This window comes from Pan paniscus, chromosome 5 (assembly GCF_029289425.2).
Source record: "Pan paniscus chromosome 5, NHGRI_mPanPan1-v2.0_pri, whole genome shotgun sequence".
Lineage (NCBI taxonomy): Eukaryota > Metazoa > Chordata > Mammalia > Primates > Hominidae > Pan > Pan paniscus.
The window spans coordinates 125,689,632-125,707,992 of NC_073254.2; the positions used below are offsets into that span (position 1 = coordinate 125,689,632).

General features: G+C 38.5%; 1 pseudogene; it reads left to right on the forward strand.

Annotated features, from left to right (window-relative positions):
- Positions 1-2,018: 2,018 nt before the first annotated feature.
- On the forward strand, positions 2,019-3,690 carry LOC100979986 (chromatin assembly factor 1 subunit B-like; annotated as a pseudogene).
- Positions 3,691-18,361: the final 14,671 nt, after the last annotated feature.

An 18,361-nucleotide genomic window follows, 5' to 3' on the forward strand; every position in this document is an offset into this window, starting at 1 on the left:
TTGCTAATGTTGATATTTTGACCTTCTCTCATGAATCATGAACGTTCTTAATGACATCTAGAATGGTGAATTCCTTCCAGAATGGTTTCAATTTACTTTCCCCAGATGCATCAGAGGAATCACTGTCTATGGCAGCTATAGCCTTAGGAAATGTATTCCTTAAAGAACAAGACTTGGAAGTTGAAATTTCTCCTGGATTCATGCACTGGAGAATGAAGGCTGTGATGAAAAACACATTAATCTCCTTGTACATCTCCATCAGAGCTCTCAGATGGCTAGGTACACTGTCAATGAGTAGTAATCTATGGAAAGTAATCTTTTTTTCTGAGCAGTAGGTCTTAACAGTGGGCTCAAAATATCCAGTAAACCATGGTGCTAACAGATGTGCTGTCAGCCAAGCTTTGTTGTTCCATTTACGGAACAGAAGCAGAGTAGATTTAGCATAATGCTTAAGAGCCCTAGGATTTTTTGAATGGTATATGGGCACTGGGTTCAACTTAAAGTCACTAGCTTCATTAGCCCCTAAAAAGAGAGTCAGCCTGTTGTTTGAATATTTGAAGACAGACATTAACTTCTCCACTCTAGGAGAGTGTTGTGGCTGGTTTGATTTTCTATGCAGACCACTCAAACTTTCTCCATATCAGCAATAAGACTGTTTCCCTTTCTTATTCTTCATGTATTCACGGAAGTAGCACTTTTCATTTCCTTCATGATTTTTTTTTCCTTTGCATTCACAACTAACTGTTTGGCTAACTGCTGAGCTATCTGTTTGGTGCAAGAGGCCTAGTTTTGGCTTATTTCAGCTTTCAACATACCTTCCTCATTAAGCTTATTCATTTCTAGCTTTTGATTTAAAGTGAGAGGTGTGTGACTCTTCCTTTCACTTGAACAGTGAGATACCATTGTAGGTTTATAAATTGACTTAATTTCAATGTTATTGTGTCTCGGGTAATAGGGAGCCGTGAGGAGAGGGAGAGAGTTGAGGGGACATCCATTTGGTGAAGTAGTAAGAACACATATTTATAGATTAAGTTTACTGTCTTCTATGTGCATGGTTCACGGCACCAAAACAATTACAATGGCAACATCAAAGATTACTGACCACAGATCACTATAACAGGTATAATAATAATGAAAACATCTGAAATATTGCAAGAATTATGAAACTGTGACACAGAGATGCAAAGTGAGCACATGCTGTTGAAAAAATGGCACTGATAGACTTACTTGACACAGGGTTGCCATAAACCTTCAGTTTGAGAAAAACACAATATCTGCAAAGTACAATAGTGACATTCAATAAAATTAGACATACCTGTATGCTGTAAAGAGACATATATGAGAATATGTCACTGTAGCAAGAGTTGGAGGCAACCTAAGTGCTCACTACTAAAGGAATAGAGAAATCAAATATGATGGCTACACATTGTGGAGTACCATGAAGCAGTTAGAAGCAATGAATTATTGGATGAACATGCATATGAGGGAAGATCTTAAAAATCGAATGATGATTTTTAAAAATCAAGTTACAGAATGAAATTGATAGCACCCCATTTATTGACTATTAAAAACACATACATGGCTGGGTGCGATGGCTCACACCTATAATCCCAGCATTTTGGGAGACTGAGGTTGGAGGATTGCTTGAGTCCAGGAGTTCGAGAACAGCCTGGGCAACATAGCAAGGCCCTGCCTCTACAAAAATTAGCTGGGCATTGTGGTACTTCCCTGTAGTCCCAGCTACTATGGAGGCTGTGGTGGGAGGATTGCTTGAGCCCAGTAGCTGGAGGTTGCAGTAAGCTGAGATTGTGCCACTGCATTCCAACCTGGGGGACAGAGCACTCTGTCTCAAAAAACAGAAATAAAAATTAAAACTCTGGTCCCGCTCACGAGGGGTCGGGGCCTGCAGTGCACAGGAAGCAGCACAGCCCTGCAAGGGAGGTGACAGCACCGCTGACCGTCCTGGTCCTTGCAGAACGGTGCCGGAGAAACATTTTGCACCTTCAAGACTCAGGAGGATGAAAGTTATCACTTGTGAAGTAGCCTGGCATGACAAAGAGCCTGTGTACAGCCTGGACTTCCAGCATGGGATGACCGGGAGGACGCACAGACTGATGTCTGCAGGCATGGACTCCGTTGTCAGGATCTGGAAGGTAGAAAAGGGACTAGATGGAAACGACATCATGGAATTTTTGTTCAATCTTGCTTGTCATACCAAAGCCTTCAATGTCCTGCGTTTTTCTCCAACTGGGGAGATTTTAGCATCGGGAGGAGATGATGCTGTCATCCTGTTGTAGAAGGTGAATGATAACAAAGAGCTGGAGCAGATTTCTTTTCAGGATGAGGACGAGGCCCAGTTGAACAAGGAGAACTGGATGGTTGTGAAGACTCTGCGGGGCCACTTAGAAGATGTGTATGATATTTGGTGGGCAACTGATGGGAATTTTATGGCTTCTGCCTCTGTGGATGACACAGCCATCATATGGGATGTCAATAAAGGACAAAAGATATCAATTAACATAACAGAAAAGTTATGTCCAAGGAGTAAACTGGGACCCTTTAGGTCAATATGTTGCTACTCTGAGCTGTGACACGGTGCTGCAGGTATACAGTATACAGAAGAAGCATGTGGTTTTTAATGTTTCAAAGATGCTATCTGGAATAGGGGCTGAAGGAGAGGCAAGAAGCTACCGCATGTTTCACGATGACAGCATGAAGTTGTTCTTCCATAGACTGAGTTTCACTCCCAATGGATCTTTGCTCCTCACACCAGCCGGATGTGTGGAATCTGGTGAAAATGTAATGAACACCACTTACATTTTTCCAGAAAGGATCTTAAAAGGCCCATCGCTCATCTTCCATGTCCTGGAAAAGCCACTCTTGCTGTTGGCAGCTGTCTGGTCTATTTTGAACTGAGGCCAGTGGTGGAAACAGGTGCGGAGCTAATGAGTCTGCCCTACCGCCTGGTATTTGCTGTGGCTTAGGAGGACTCTGTGCTTCTGGACACCCAGGAGTCCTTCCCTTTCGGTTATGTGTCTAATATACATTACCACACCCTCAATGACATTTCATGGTCTAGCGATGGCGCCTTCCTGGCCATTTCTTCCACAGACAGTTACTGCTCGTTTGTGACATTTGAGAAAGGTGAACTTAGAATTCTTTTAAAAGAGAAGTCAGTTTTGAGCATGAGAACTCCTGATACAGCAAAGAAAACCAAGAGTCAGACACACCAAGGGTCTTTGCCAGGACCCAGACCCGTAGAGGGAACAACTGCCAGCAGAACCCAAGACCCCAGCAACCCCTGCTCAACCCCCACTCAGGCCAGACAGGCCCCAGCCCCAACAGCCACCAGGGACCCTCCCTCTATCATTCTGCTGTCAAAAGCTCCTTGCCAAGGCCTTCGGAGGAGAAGACCCTGCCGCCCAGTAGTTAAAACACAAAAGCCCACCCATCCCGGAGGGTCACTCTGAACACATTGCAATCCTGGAGCAAGACAACACCCTGGAGAATAAACTCAATACCCTTAAAGACAGACACTCCACCAAAGTCTGTACCAATCAATGTAATCTCCACCCCTTCTGCAGAAGAATTTAGTAAGAGACGCCTGGAAACACTCAGGACAGTCCCGTAGAGCTAAAACAGCCCAGACTCAATGAAAACACAGGGGGCACTGAAAGTCTGGAACCTTGATGGGACCTTGGCTTCTGCTCAAAGCCTTCCAGACCTCCCATGTGTGCAATGAGGTGGTGAAGCTGGAGATGCCTGAGACCAGTCGCTTCCATGGAGCGGGACAGATGCCGTAAATGGATTTCTGTAACAGAAGTGACATGTGTACTGATTTTTCTCCAGAAATATGGATGCTGTTTTATTCAGTCTCCATTTTTAACTTGGGGATGTGAACATTTTAACATACTGAATCCTCTTTTTCATGAGTCTCTGAAACTGGAGCAGTTCAACATTATCCAGTGTGAAAATCAATGAGTCCTCCCTGGCATCCTCGTGAAAGTGCAGACACTTCATGGAGGGACTCCTTTTAAAGTTAGAATTAGGAAGATGAGAAAGTAATTTGAGATTTTACTCGGTTGAATTTTAGAGTATTTGAAGTAATTGTTAGATATTTGCTTCTCAGGAGTTGATTAAACTTTGGAAGGTTAAAAAAATAAAATAAATAAAAACACATACATTGTAGGGTACGCTAGAGGGACAGAACTAATAGGATAGATAGATATCAAAGGGAGTTTATTAAGTATTAACTCACATGATCAGAAGGTCTCACAATAGGCTGTCTGCAAGCTGAGGAGCAAGGAAGCCAGTCTGAGTCCCAAAACTGAAAAACATGGAGTCTGATGTTCAAGGGCAGGAAGCATCCAGTATGGGAGAAAGGTGTAGACTGGGAGGCTAGGCCAGTCTAGTCTTTTCACATTTTTCTGCCTGCTTTATATTCTAGCCATGCTGGCAGCTGATTAGATGGTGCTCACCCAGAGTAAGGGTGTGTCTGTCTTTCCCAGCCCACTAACTCAAATGTTAATCTCCTTCGGCAACACCCTCACAGACACACCCAGGATCAATACTTTGGATCCTTCAATCCAATCAAGTTGACACTCAGTATTAACCATCATATACATATACAGAAGAGCGGTTTGCTGCTATAAACTCCGTGAGACAGCCAAAAAATTGTGAGTTCCCAAAGTGTGAGAAGGGAAAAGTCTGCCTCTGAACACACATCCCCATTGGGGAACCTGAAAATCCATATCACAGGAGGATTTAACCTTACCTATAATGGAAATGGATTTTGAGTTGAGCAAAATATAAAAGTAGAAGCAGCAGCAGGAAAAGCCCTGTAGGCACTCCTGGTCCCCAGCTAGAGCCCAGGGAAACCATCCCTGGCTTTATCTCATAGCAGTCCTTGGGGACAGCAACAGAAGCCAGTGGAATTGGGGAGGGGCCATAGGGTGAAGGAAGCTTCTAGCTGAACTTTGTAATAATTTTGACTGAGCATGAATTTACCTAAGCAGATCGGGGCAGGGGTACTGCAAATGGGAAGTGTAGATACAAGTGCGGAAGCCACAGTGCATGGTGCAGGCAGGCATGCAAGGAGGGCAAGGCCTGAGACTGTTTGCTTTCTCAGCGGGGAGGCTTGTAGCCTGGGGCAAGATTTCAGCCCTGGTGACCAGCTGCCTGGATATAAACTTTAGGATGTTGGTGGGGTATGGCAGGAGTGAGACTGGCCTTGCTGGCTGTGTAGGAGCTAGGTGAGGCCTGTCACTGCTGGTTTTCCCCCACTTCCTTGGTGACCTGTAAGATGCAGCAGAGGCAACCACAGTCCCACTGGGAACATAACTCTATTAGCTGGAGAAACACCTCCCATCCTTTGCCACCAACAGTGACCGAGGCAAGCCCTGCCCAAGGAGATTCTGAGTTCAGACCCACCTAACCCTGCCCCAGCCTGATGGTTTTTCTCTACCTGCCCTGGTAGCTGAAGACAAAAAACAAAGTCTTGGGAGCTCTATGGCCCCACCCATTGCCGGCAAAACCCGAGTGCTTCTCCTGGCCAAGGTAGGGCAAGCTTATATCAGCCTTCAACTACTCCAGCTAGTGCTCTCTTGAAAGTGCCATCTCCTGGCTGGAGGCCAACCAACTCAAGCCATTACGGCAACTCATAACAGAACAACCCTGCTCCAAAGAAGAAGAAAACAACAGCTAATTCCACTGCCTGCAACACCCTGGCTAACCAGAGCTCTTGAGTCTGTCCACATGACAACTTCATTGCTAGCAAAACCAGCATTCAAGAAAACCAGTGCAATAAACAAAATTACAATCAAGGACTCCTACAGAGTCTACTTTACTTCCTTGCCACCTCCACTGGAGCAGCTGCTGGTATCCATGGCTGGGAGATCTGAAGACAAATCACATTACTGGACTCTTTGCAGACATTCTCCTGCACCAGCCCAGGACCTGGTAGCCCCACTGGGTGGCTAGACCCAGAAGGGAAATAGCAATCACTGCAGTCTGGCTCTCAGGAAGCCCCATCCCTAGGGGAAGTGGGAGAGTACCACAAAAGGGATCACCTCATAGGATGAAAGAATCTGAACAGCAGCCCTTGAGTTCCAGATCTTTCTACTAAAACAGTCTTCCCAAATGAGAAGGAACCAGAAAAGCATTTATGGTAATATGACAAAACGAGGTTCTATAATACCCCCAAAGATCATACTAGCTCCCTGGCAATGGATATAAACCAAGAAGAAATCTCTGAATTGCCAGACAAAGAATTCAGAAGGTTGATTATTAAGCTACTCAAGGAGGTGCCAGAGAAAGGTAAAAACCAACTTAAAGAAATTTAGAAAATGTTACAGGATATGGTGAATCCATATCCTGAGAAATAGGTATCATGAAGAAAAGACAATCACACCTTCTGAAAATAAAAGATACACTTAGAGAAATGCAAAATATGCTGGAAAGTTTCAATAATAGAATCACACAAGTAAAAGAAAGAATTTCAGAGCTCAAAGACAAGGCTTTCAAATTAACTCAATCTGACAAAGACAAAGAGTAAAGAATAAAAAATAAATAAAGCCTCCAAGAAATTTGGGATTATGTTACATAACCAAACCTAAGAATGATTGGTGTTCCTGAGGAAGAAGAGAAATTTAAAAGTTTGGAAAACTTATTTGCTGCAATAATCAAGGAAAACTTCCCTGGTCTTGCTATAGTTCCAGACATCCAAATATAAGAAGCTTAAAGAACACCTGGGAAATTCATCACAAAAAGATCATCACGTAGGCACATAGTCATCAGGTTATCTAAAGTTAAGACAAAGGAAAGAATCTTAAGAGCAGTGAGGCAAAAACATCAGGTAACCTATAAAGGAAAATCTATCAGATTAACAGCAGATTTCTCAGCAGAAACCCTACAAGCCAGAAGGGATTGGGGTCCTATCTTTAGCCTCCTTAAACAAAATAATGATCAGCCAAGAATTTTGTATCCAATAAACTAAACTTCATAAATGAAGGAGAGATACAGTCTTCAGACAAACAAATGCTGAGAGAATTTGCCCTTATTAAGCTAGCACTACAAGAAATGCTAAAAGGAGTTCTAAATCTTGAAACAAAACCTCAAAATACACCAAAATAGAACCTCCTTAAAGCATAAATGTCACAGGGCCTATAAAACAATAACAAAAGGGGGGGGGGAACAGGTATTCAGGCAACAACTAGCATGATAAATAGAATAGTACCTCACATCTCCATATGAACATTGAATGTAAATTGCCTAAATGCCCCACTTAAAAGATACAGAATGGCAGAATGGATAAACGTCCACCAACCAAGTATCTGTTGTCTTCAAGAGATTCACCTAACACATAACGACTCACGTAAACTTAAGGTAAAGGGGTGAAAAGATACCTACTATGCAAATGGAAACCAAAAGCGAGCAGGGGTAGCTATTCTTACATCAGACAAAACAGATTTTAAAGCAGCAACAGTTAACAAAGACAAAGAGGGACATTAAATAATGATAAAAGGATTAGTCCAACAGGAAGATATCACAATCCTAAATACATATGCACCTAACACCACAGCTCTCAAATTTATAAAGCAATTACCACTACACCTAGGAAATGAGATAGATGGCAACACAATAATAGTGGGTGACTTCAATACTTCACTGACAGCACTAGACAGGTCATCAAAACAGAAAGTCAACAAAGAAACAATTGACTTAAACTATACCCTAGAACAGATTAGCTTAACAGTTATTTACAGAACATTCTACCCAACAACTGCAGAATATACATTCTTTCAATCAGCACATGGAACATTCTCCAAGATGAACCATATGATAGGCTGCAAAACAAGTCTCAATAAATTTAAGAAAATTGAAATTATATCAAGTAGTCTCTTAGACTACAGGGGAATAAAATTGGAAATTAACTCCAAAAGGAACCCTCAAAACTATAGAAATACATGGAAATTAAATAATCTGCTCCTGAATGATCTTTGGTTCAACAATGAAATCAAGATGGAAATCAAAAAATTCTTGGAACTGAATAATAATAGTGAAACCTCTGGGATACAGCAAAAGTGCTGCTAAGAGGAAAGTTCATGGCATTAGATGCCTACATCAAAGAGTCTCAAAGAGCACAAATAGACAATCTAAGCTCACAAGGAACTAGAGAAACAAGGACAAACCAAACCCAAACACAGAAGAAGAAAAGAAGAAACAAAGATCAGAGCAAAACTAAATGAAATTGAAACAAAAAAATACAAAAGATAAATGAAGCAAAAAGCTGGTTGTTTGAAAAGATAAACAAAATTGATAGACCATTAGCAAGATTAACCAAGAAAAGAGAGAAGATCCAAATAAGCTCAATTAGAAATGAAATGGGAGATATTACAACTGATACCACAGAAATATAAAACATCATTCAAGGCTACTATGAACATCTTCATGCACACAAACTAGAAAACCTAGAGGAAATGGATAAATTCCTGGAAATATACAACCTTCCTAGATTAAACCAGGAAGAGACAGAAATTCTGAACAGACCAATAACAAGAGTGAGACTGAAATAGTAATGAAAAAATTGCCAGCCAAAAAAAAGTCCAGAATCAGATGAATTCACAGCTGAATTCTATCAGACACTCAAAGAAGAATTGGTACCAATTCTACTGAAACTATTCCAAAAGATAGAGCAAAAGGGAATCCCCCACAAATCATTCTATGAAGCCAATACTACTCTAATACAAAAAAAGGAAGTCAAACTGTCACTGTTCACTGATGATGTAATTTATATCTAAAAAACCCTAAAGACTCATCCAAAAGGCTCCTAGATCTGATAAATGAATTCGGTAAAGTTTCAGGATACAAAATCAACATACACAAACCAGTAGCACTGCTATACACCAACAGTGACCAAGCTGAGAATCAAGTCAAGAACTCAACTCCTTTTACAACAGCTGCAATAAAATAAAATAAAATAAAAAAATAAGATAAATAAAATAAAATAAAATACTTAGGAATATACCTAACCAAGGAGGTGAAAAATCTCTACAAGGAAAACTACAAAACACTGCTGAAAGAAATCACAGGCAACACAAATGGAAACACATCCCATGCTGATGGATGGGTAGAATCAATATTGTGAAAACGACCATACTCTCAAAACCAATCTATACATTCAATGCAATTCCCATCAAAATACCATTATCATTCTTCACAGAACTAGAAAAAACAATTCTAAAATTCATATGGAACCAAAAAAGAGCCCACATAGCCAAAGCAAGACTAAACAAAAAGAACAAATCTGGAGGCATCACATTACCTGACTTCTAATTATAATACAAGGCTATAGTTAACAAAATAGCATGGTAGTGGTATAAAAATAGGCATGTAGAGCAGTGGAACAGAATAGAGAACCCAGAAATAAAGCCAAATACTTATAGCCAACTGATCTTCAACAAAACAAACAAAAACACAACGTGGGGAAAGGATACCCTATTCTACAAATGGTGCTGGGGTAACTGGCAAACCACATGTAGGAGAATGAAATTGGATCTGGTCCTCACTTTATACCAAAATCAACCCAAGATGGATCAAAGACTTAAATCTAAGACCTGAAATCCTAAAAATTCTAGAAGATAACCTTGGAAAAACTCTTGTAGACATTGGCTTGGGCAAAGAGTTTATGACCAAGAACCCGAAAGCAAATTTAACAAAAACAAAGATAAATAGATGGGACTTAATTAAACTAAAAAGCCTCTGCACAGCAAAAGAAATAATCAGCAGAGTAAACAGACAACCCACAGAATGGGAGAAAATATTCACAAACTATGTGTCTGACAAAGGACTAATTTCCAGAATCTACGAGGAAAAACAAATCAGGAAGAAAAAACAAATAATCCTGTCAAAAAGTGGGCTAAGGATATGAATAGAAAATTCCCAAAGAAGATATACAAGTGGCCAATGTATGAAAAAATGGTCAACATCGCTAATGATCAGGGAAACGCAAATCAAAACCACAACGCAATACCACCTTAATCCTGCATGAATGGCCATAATTTAAAAATTTTAAAAAAATAGCTGTTGGAGTGAATGTGGTGAAAAGGGTACACTTTTACACTGCTGGTGGAAATGTAAACTAGTACAACTGCTATGGAAAACAGTATGGAAATTCCTTAAAGAACTAAATGTAGAACTACTATTTGATCCAGCAATCTCACTACTGTGTATCTACCCAGAGGAAAAGAAGTCATTATATGAAAAAGCCACTTGCACATGTATGTTTATAGCAGCACAATTTGCAATTGCAAAAATATGAAATCAGCCTAAATGCCCAACAATCAACAAGTTGATAAAGAAAATGTGAAATATATATATATGCCATACACACACACACACACACACACACACACATATACCCCATGGAATATTACACAGCCATAAAAAAGAACGAAATAATGGCATTTACAGCAACCTGGATGGAGTTGGAGACCATTATTCTAAGTGAAGTAACTCAGGAATAGAAAACCAAACATCATATGTTCTCACTTATAAATGGGAGCTAAGCTATGATGATGCAAAGACATACGTATGATATAATGGACTCTGGAGACTCAGTGGGGAAGTGTAGAAGGGGGTTGTAGTAAAAGTGTATACTACAAATTGGGTGTAGTATACACTGCTTGCGTGATGGGTAAACCAAAATCTCACAAATCACCACTAAAGAACTTATCCATGTTAAACAAACACCATCTGTTCTCCAAAAGCTATTGAAATAATTGTTTAAAAACACATACATACACAAAATATTCTTAAAATTTATATACATATTAGAAGACATATTAAGTACTCTAGAGTGACTGCTTGTGGAGGGGGAAAAAGAAATATAAATCATGACTTATAGAGGCCTTGATTGGACTGATGATGTTAATGAGGCTTGAACTGATGAGATGATTAGTTCAAAAACTTCTACCTAAAGCTCCCTGCACAAAAAACTCTAAATAAAGTGGAGGGAGTGGGATGCATGAAGTTAGGACAGACAGTCAGACTGGCTAGAAGACAGAGGAAAAAAACCATATATGAATTCCTCATGTTTGAGTTAACTCTCCTAAGTTGAGATAGTTTGGGAACTGAAGAAGAAAACCAACAGAATAGTGTTCTCTGACACCATTGCTTTCTCAGGGTGTGAGAAGCTTTGTGAGGGTTTTGGGTGAGCTTTCCTTTTTATTGAGAAACACACGAGTGGTTTGAAAGGCTAAGCATGGTTTGCCACAATGCCCTATACTGTAATTAAACCATTGGGTTAGAGGCCTGTTTGCTCTATTTAATGTGCTTTGTGAAACAAGATGCTTTGTCTTTTGTTGTTGCTGGATCTTTCTGACCAGCAATTGAGAGGGGGGGAGGTCTCTGTGTATCTTCCTGCTCTACACTTAGATAATTGGTGTGTGCACTGTCAGTTAAAAAGCATGGCTTTGCCGTGACTATTTGATTTTAGTTACAAGTGTTGGCAGGAGATGCTGAAGGAGACAGGAGGTATTTAGGAACGGTGGCCCTTTGAGATACAAAATTATAAAGCAGCCACAGAAATGAGTCAGCCCATTAAGCTGAGCCATAACCACAGCTAGCCAGAGTGCTCAGGCTTCTTTAGTCATGAAATGCACACGGCCCTTCAAATGCTCCATCCCTCTGTAACCTCACAACACCCAGAGCATATTCCTTCCACAATGGCTCCTAAAGGAACTTTGTTGATTAACTGCTAAACACATACAAAAGCACACAAATCTGAATCTCGTGTCTATGCAAAGGTGAGAATGTTCTTGGAGTTCTAAAATCGTTGAGAAGAGTTAGTTGTATATTTCCCTGGACAGAAAATAGCTCATGGAAGATAGCATCACACGAGTACTTTGAATGATGCAAACTAGGTCAAAAGTGATAGATAACAGGATAAAACCCAAGGAATTAAGTTTATAGAAACTAATTAAATTATAATTTAGAGGGGATAGAAGAAAACTCATGAATGGCAAAAGAAAATTCCATTATCAGCTAATATAGAATTAAATGATTTAGTAGATTACAATAAAAAAAGTGGTTAGTGAAATATACAGACTTAAGCAACTGGAATTTCAACTTTTAACTATGTTTTAAAATGCTCCCTGGCCCTATTTGCACCTCCACATACTGCATATTTCTTTGTTCTCTCTCATAGTAAAAATCTTCCAAAAAATGGTCTATACTCACTATCTTGACATGCTCATTTCCCATTCTCTCAAAAACACTCACATCAAACTTTTGTTCTCACTACTCCATGAAATTGCTCTTAGCAAGGTCATTAATGAATGAGCTCCATGTTGCCAAATTAAACGCTCAACTCCAAGTCCTCTTCTTCACTGACTTCTCAGCAGCATTTGTTTGCTCCTTTTCTTAAAACTACTTTTAACTATTTTTTTAAATGTCTGCTTTGAAATACTTTTAGACTCACAGAAGTTGCAAAAATAGTTCAGAGGGCTCCTAAGTACTTTCACATAGCTTCCTCTAATAATACCATCTTTTATAACCATAGCGCAATTACACACTTTTCAACTTTTCACTTTTAAAAGCTGCTCTGATCTTCTTAAAACTTTTTTCTCCTTTAGTTTCTCTGGTGCCATCCTCCTGGTTTACTTCCTCTCCTGTCTTTGATGTGGGACTCACCTCTTCTCCCTAACTCTAAGTGTTATCGTATCTCAGGATTCAATCCTCGTACATTATCTTCTTTTATCTAAGCTCACATCTCACATGACCTTGTCTAATCCCATGGCTTTAGATAGCCTGTATATGAATAAATTCCCAGATTATTATCTCCAGCCTTGAACCCTCCACTGAATTCCCTGACATCAAACTGTCTACTCAACCTCTCCTGCTCAGTATCTAATAGGTATCTCACTTTAACATGTCATAACTGAACTCGTTCAAGCCCTGTCATCCAACCCCTTCTTCCATCTTCTGCTTCTCAGTGAATGGTTCCCAAATTCAACCATGCACTTAGGCTGAAAAGTGGAATTGTCTTAGACTATTCTTTCTCTCATACAATGAATTTAATCTAACAGCATATCCTATTGGCTGTAATCTTCAAAACATGACCTATTGGCTATAATCTTCAAAACATGACCTGTATGTGAACAACGCTCACCACCTCTTATCTCTACCATCCTTGGAATGTGAATTATGTCATGTCACTCTTCTGCTCAGAACCTCTCAGTGTCTTTTTACAGATATAAATCCATTACCTCCATAGAATAAAATTCACAGCACTTGTCATGGCCTGCAAGATCTTATATGACCCATGACCTGTTTATATGACCTTCTCCAACCTCTTCAACTCTCTGATGGCACTTGCTTTCTTAGCCTGTGCAGCCTCCTGGCTATACCCAGAGTATCTAGTATGTTCCCACATGTAGAGATTTGGACTTAGGGTTCCCTCTGCCAGGAACACACTTTCCCAGCTATTCTCATTTAAGACATTGCTCATTCCCTCAGAGAAATCTTCTCTGACCACATTATCTGAGACAATACCACCTCTCCCATAGCTCTGTTTCTATCCAGGCTTGTTATTCTTAGTACAAAGCTGACATCAGATGGTTGGCTGGCTGGCTGTCTCCTTGTTCTATCTCTCAAAATAGAATATAAACTTCATGTGAACAAGGGCTTTATCTAATTTAGCCCCACAACATTACATACAGTAGGCCCTCAATGAATATTTGTTGAACAAATGAAGAAGCAAAAGAGCAATAAAGGACTGTATACGGAAATGCTCTCAGAGAACAGAAAATATTTAGATTGGGAATGATGAACTTGGAAATCCCTGTTAAAAATATAAGATTTTTTTGCAAAGACTGGTTGAAATTTATGTCACTTATGATGAAATGGCTTTACTTTTGGCCATCTCAATCGTATTGCATAATAAGAACCATTATTTATAAATACCCTGAATCATGGGCAATTACAAGTATGTCAATGTTGACTATTTCAAATGTAAAACCATTTTTATTGGTTTACCTCAAATGACTTTCAGATAACTTGAAGTGATATATGAGCTCTGCTAGTTCCCTGCTATGTAAAGAAATGTGGTGCATGGTTTAATCTCTGTCTACATGGCCCCGCCTCCTGGGTCATCATTCTAACAATAAATAGACTCACTTGAGTAATAAGTGTGTGAGGGTTTTAAATTATATCCTTGGTTTAGCTTAATGATGCTATAAATATTTTCTTCTTTCATCTCTAAAGATATGTATACATGAATTACATGTATAGATCCCATTCTTATTATTGTCTTTCTCATTCTCCCTGAAGGAATGTTCTATCCTTATATAATTCCTAAAAATAAAAAGAATGGTAGGTATATCCCAAACCAAAATATGATTTCCTATTCCTTTTCATTTTCACTTTGAAAATTATCATGTTCTATTACAACCTCTAAGAAAGTGAGTCTAAATTATAATGGTAATTTTGGGCTAACATCTCAGCTTATATGGTTCCTTTCCTTGGGCATATTCTCTTTAAAGAAAGACACTCCTGAGATTTCAATATTGTTTGTCAGTCCCTGGGAAGGTTGGTAGAGTTACTCCAAAGGTTATGATAACAAGGTAGGAAGAGATTAACATTAAGAATTAGGATTCTCATGATTCCTGCTGCATTCCCACACTCCATCATCCTTACCTTAATTTGATCTTCCTTGGGTCTGAGCTACTTTCCTTTGCTCTCTCGTTGTATGTTGCTTCTAGTAATGCACATATCTTCCTTTTATTCCAACCAAGACATAGAAGAATCAACCTTGTGGAAAGCACAGTAAGGTACATAGAGCATAGACACTAAAAAAATCAGAAACATAAAACAAATTTTTAAAGAATAGAAAAATCATAGATATAGAAGGATATCAAACATACTCAAAATTAGCATTCCAAAAGAAGAAAAACAAAATAATGGGACGTAACAAAAATCTAAAGATTTAACTGAAGAAACTTTTTCTGCAATTAAAACATGTATCAGGAATAACAGATCCAGAGTAATGACACTATAACATATCATGATACAGTTATTGGCCTTCAATTAAAGAAAGAATTCTTTGCACAGCCAGGCAGAAAGAACTCACTTATAAGGGAGCAAAAATGGGCTGAGTTCAATATTCTATGCAAAAGATAACAGATTAATAACTCTTGCCAATATTCAAAGAAAGAAAATGTAATCCTAAGAGACCTCACAGTCAGCAAGAATAAAGGATGCAAACAGCTTTCTAGAACTGAAAGAATATTTTCCCCATGAGCCTTTTTTGAGGAGACTATTAGATAATGAGCTACAGCCAACAAAAGGAAAACAGGGAAAACTACGATGGTTGGACAGGAAACAAACATTTAATATATTTGACAGGGACTAAATAGAATGTAAGTGATTTGATAAAATAGGAATGATACAACTGCAAAAACTATTGTAAGATTAAAAAATAGTGGGGATCGTTAGAAAGGTAATCAGTAAACACAAAAATATAAGCCTTCCTAAAAAATCTGTAGGTACATACATAAAGCAAAGAAGGTAAGCAACATTCAGGGACTTCAGTTCTGTCTACCTTGTGGCCTGGATATTTGTAATGTGTTGTTCTCACCAGCATTACCTACAATGACTCAGCAGCCCCATACTTGCAATAAGGGGAACATAAAGGAAGGCCAGAGAAAGTGGCTTTATTTTAAAGTTGGACAATTTCTTTCTATTCATTTACTTACTCATGTGGTTAACTGCAAGGGAGACTGTGAAATTGTGTGGGAATTCCATTTTGGCATTTCTTAGAAAATCTATATGTTTTTCTAAGTCCAAAATCCAAAGAAAAATTGTCAAGAAGTCAGAGAAAATAGAAATGTCTAATTTCCTTGCAGGAACAAAAATCTTTCAATCAAAATGAAGATGTCGCCTGGGCACAGTGGCTCACACCTGTAATCTCAGCACATTGGGAGGCTAAGGGAGGCAGACGGCTTGAGCTCAGGAGTTTGAGACCAGCCTGGGCAACATGGTGAAATCCTGTCTCTACAAAAAATTCAAAAATTAGCCAGGCATGCTGGCACACATCTGTAGTCCCAGATACTGGGGAGGCAGAGAAGGATCACTTGAGCCCCAGAAGTTGAGGCTTCAGTGGGCCGAGATGATGCCACTGCCCTCAAGCCTGAGTGACAGAGTGAGATGCTGTCTCAAACAAACAAACAAACAGACAGACAAACAAACTGGAGACATTACTGATTTGAAAGAATCCAGTGACATCAAGTTGAAAGCAAGAACAGGAAATATTGACTTGTGGAGTTGAAGGTTAAGGTCAATATTTCTGGGAAACCAAGACAGGAACACAGAGAAAAGTAGTCACAGTCTAATCAGTCAGTCTTGTTTATAGGTGTTGCTGTGTTATATATAGAGAGAATATTATGGAAATCTGAAGAGTTGTCCTCTTAAATCTTCACCTGGGTAATGATTAGCACATGCTCGTGAGGAAACTATTCAAGGCTAGAGAAAGAGCCACCCAAAATGACTGGAGAGAACATTCATTGAAGATTACACAAGACCAGGAATAGTTTCTGATCTCATTATTCAGAATGAAAAACCTCATAATCCTAGGAGCATCAGCTAGAATACTCAGAAGGATTGGATAAGAGCCCTAAAATAAATGCTGCCGTGATCCCATGTAACAAAGCTTAAGTGCAAGATCCTAAAATATTCAAACTGTTCCAGGTAACTTAATTGTGTCCCAGAAGAAAGTTCAAGGATATTTACAGAAGTACAAAGATATCCAGCACATAGAAAAGTAAAATTCACAATGTCTAACATGTGATCAATAATTGTCAAGCATATAAAGAAACAGGAAAATATTACTCATAATAAGGAGAAAAATAAATCAATTGAAACTGACCCAGAAATTATACAGGTAATACAATTAGTAAACAAAAACATTGAAGCAGTGAATTACAAACTTTTTTTTGTCAAAGAAGCTAGAGAAAAGAGCGAGAATGTTAAGTAGAAATATGGAAGAGCCTAAATCAAAATTCTAGAAATGAAAATATATTTATGAGATGAAAAATATATTAGATGGGATTAACATAAGATTAGACACTGCAGAAAGAAAAGATTGGTGGACTTGACAATAGAAGTTATCCAAAATGAAACACAAGGAGCAAAACTCTGGGGGAAAAAAAGGCATCAGCCAAATATAGATACAACTGGAGTCCCAGAAGGAGATGAGGAGGAAGGTAGGAAAAGAATTTTCAGAAATGGTTGAAATGTTCAAACTTTGATGAAATTTTCAAACTCACAAATCCAAGAATCCCCACACACAGGAAACATGAGTAAAGTTATAAAGGACATCATAATCAAATTACTTAAAACCAGTGAAAAAAAGTAAATCTTAAATGTACTCAGAGAAAAAAAAAAAGGCAAGTAGTCTTCTTGTTAAAAAAAAAAAAAAAAGCGAGCCAGAAGATAGTAGAGAAACATCTTTAAAGTATTGAAAGAAAAGACAATCAACCTAGAATTCTGAACCCAGTGAAAATTTTTCAAAAATAATGTGGGAAATAAACCCCACTTTTTCACATCTACAAAGCAAAAAGAGTTAATCACCAGCAGACATGTACTACACAAAATATTAAAAGAAAGTCATTTAGGCAGAACAAAAAAGGATAAAAGATGGAAATCTGGTTCTACCAAAAAGAATGATGATTGTTGGAAATGGTATCCATGTGGCTAAATATAAAAGACTTGTTCATTGCTTAAATCTCTTTGAAAGATAATTGTTTAAAGCAAAATAATAACAATATATTAAAGGGTTTAAAAGATAACATATTCTAAACGTTTCTGCACCTAAAAACAGAGGTTTAAAATACATGAAGCAAAAACTGATAGGACTTCCAAAAGAGATAGACAAATCCACAGTGATAGTCACAGATTTCTCCTGACCTTCTCTCAATAACTAGTAGAACAAAGTGGCAAAAAATCAGTAAGAATATAGAAGATTTGAACAATGCCATCAACAAAATGATCTGACATTTATACAACACTACACCTAACAACAGCAGATACATATTTATTTCCTTAAGTGTAGAATATTTATTAAGATAGATCATATTTTGGGGAATAAGGCAAGTTTTACTAAATTTAAGAGGATTCCAATCAGTCATACAAATAATGTTTTCTGACTACTATGGGGTTGAATTAGAAATCAATAAAAGAAAGATATCTGAAATATTCTCAAATATTTGGAGTCTAAATATACAATTATGCAAGTGTATTGCCTATTCAAAAATTAATATGAAGTTTTGTTTTTAAAGAAATGAGGTCAATTACCTTACACAGCTGA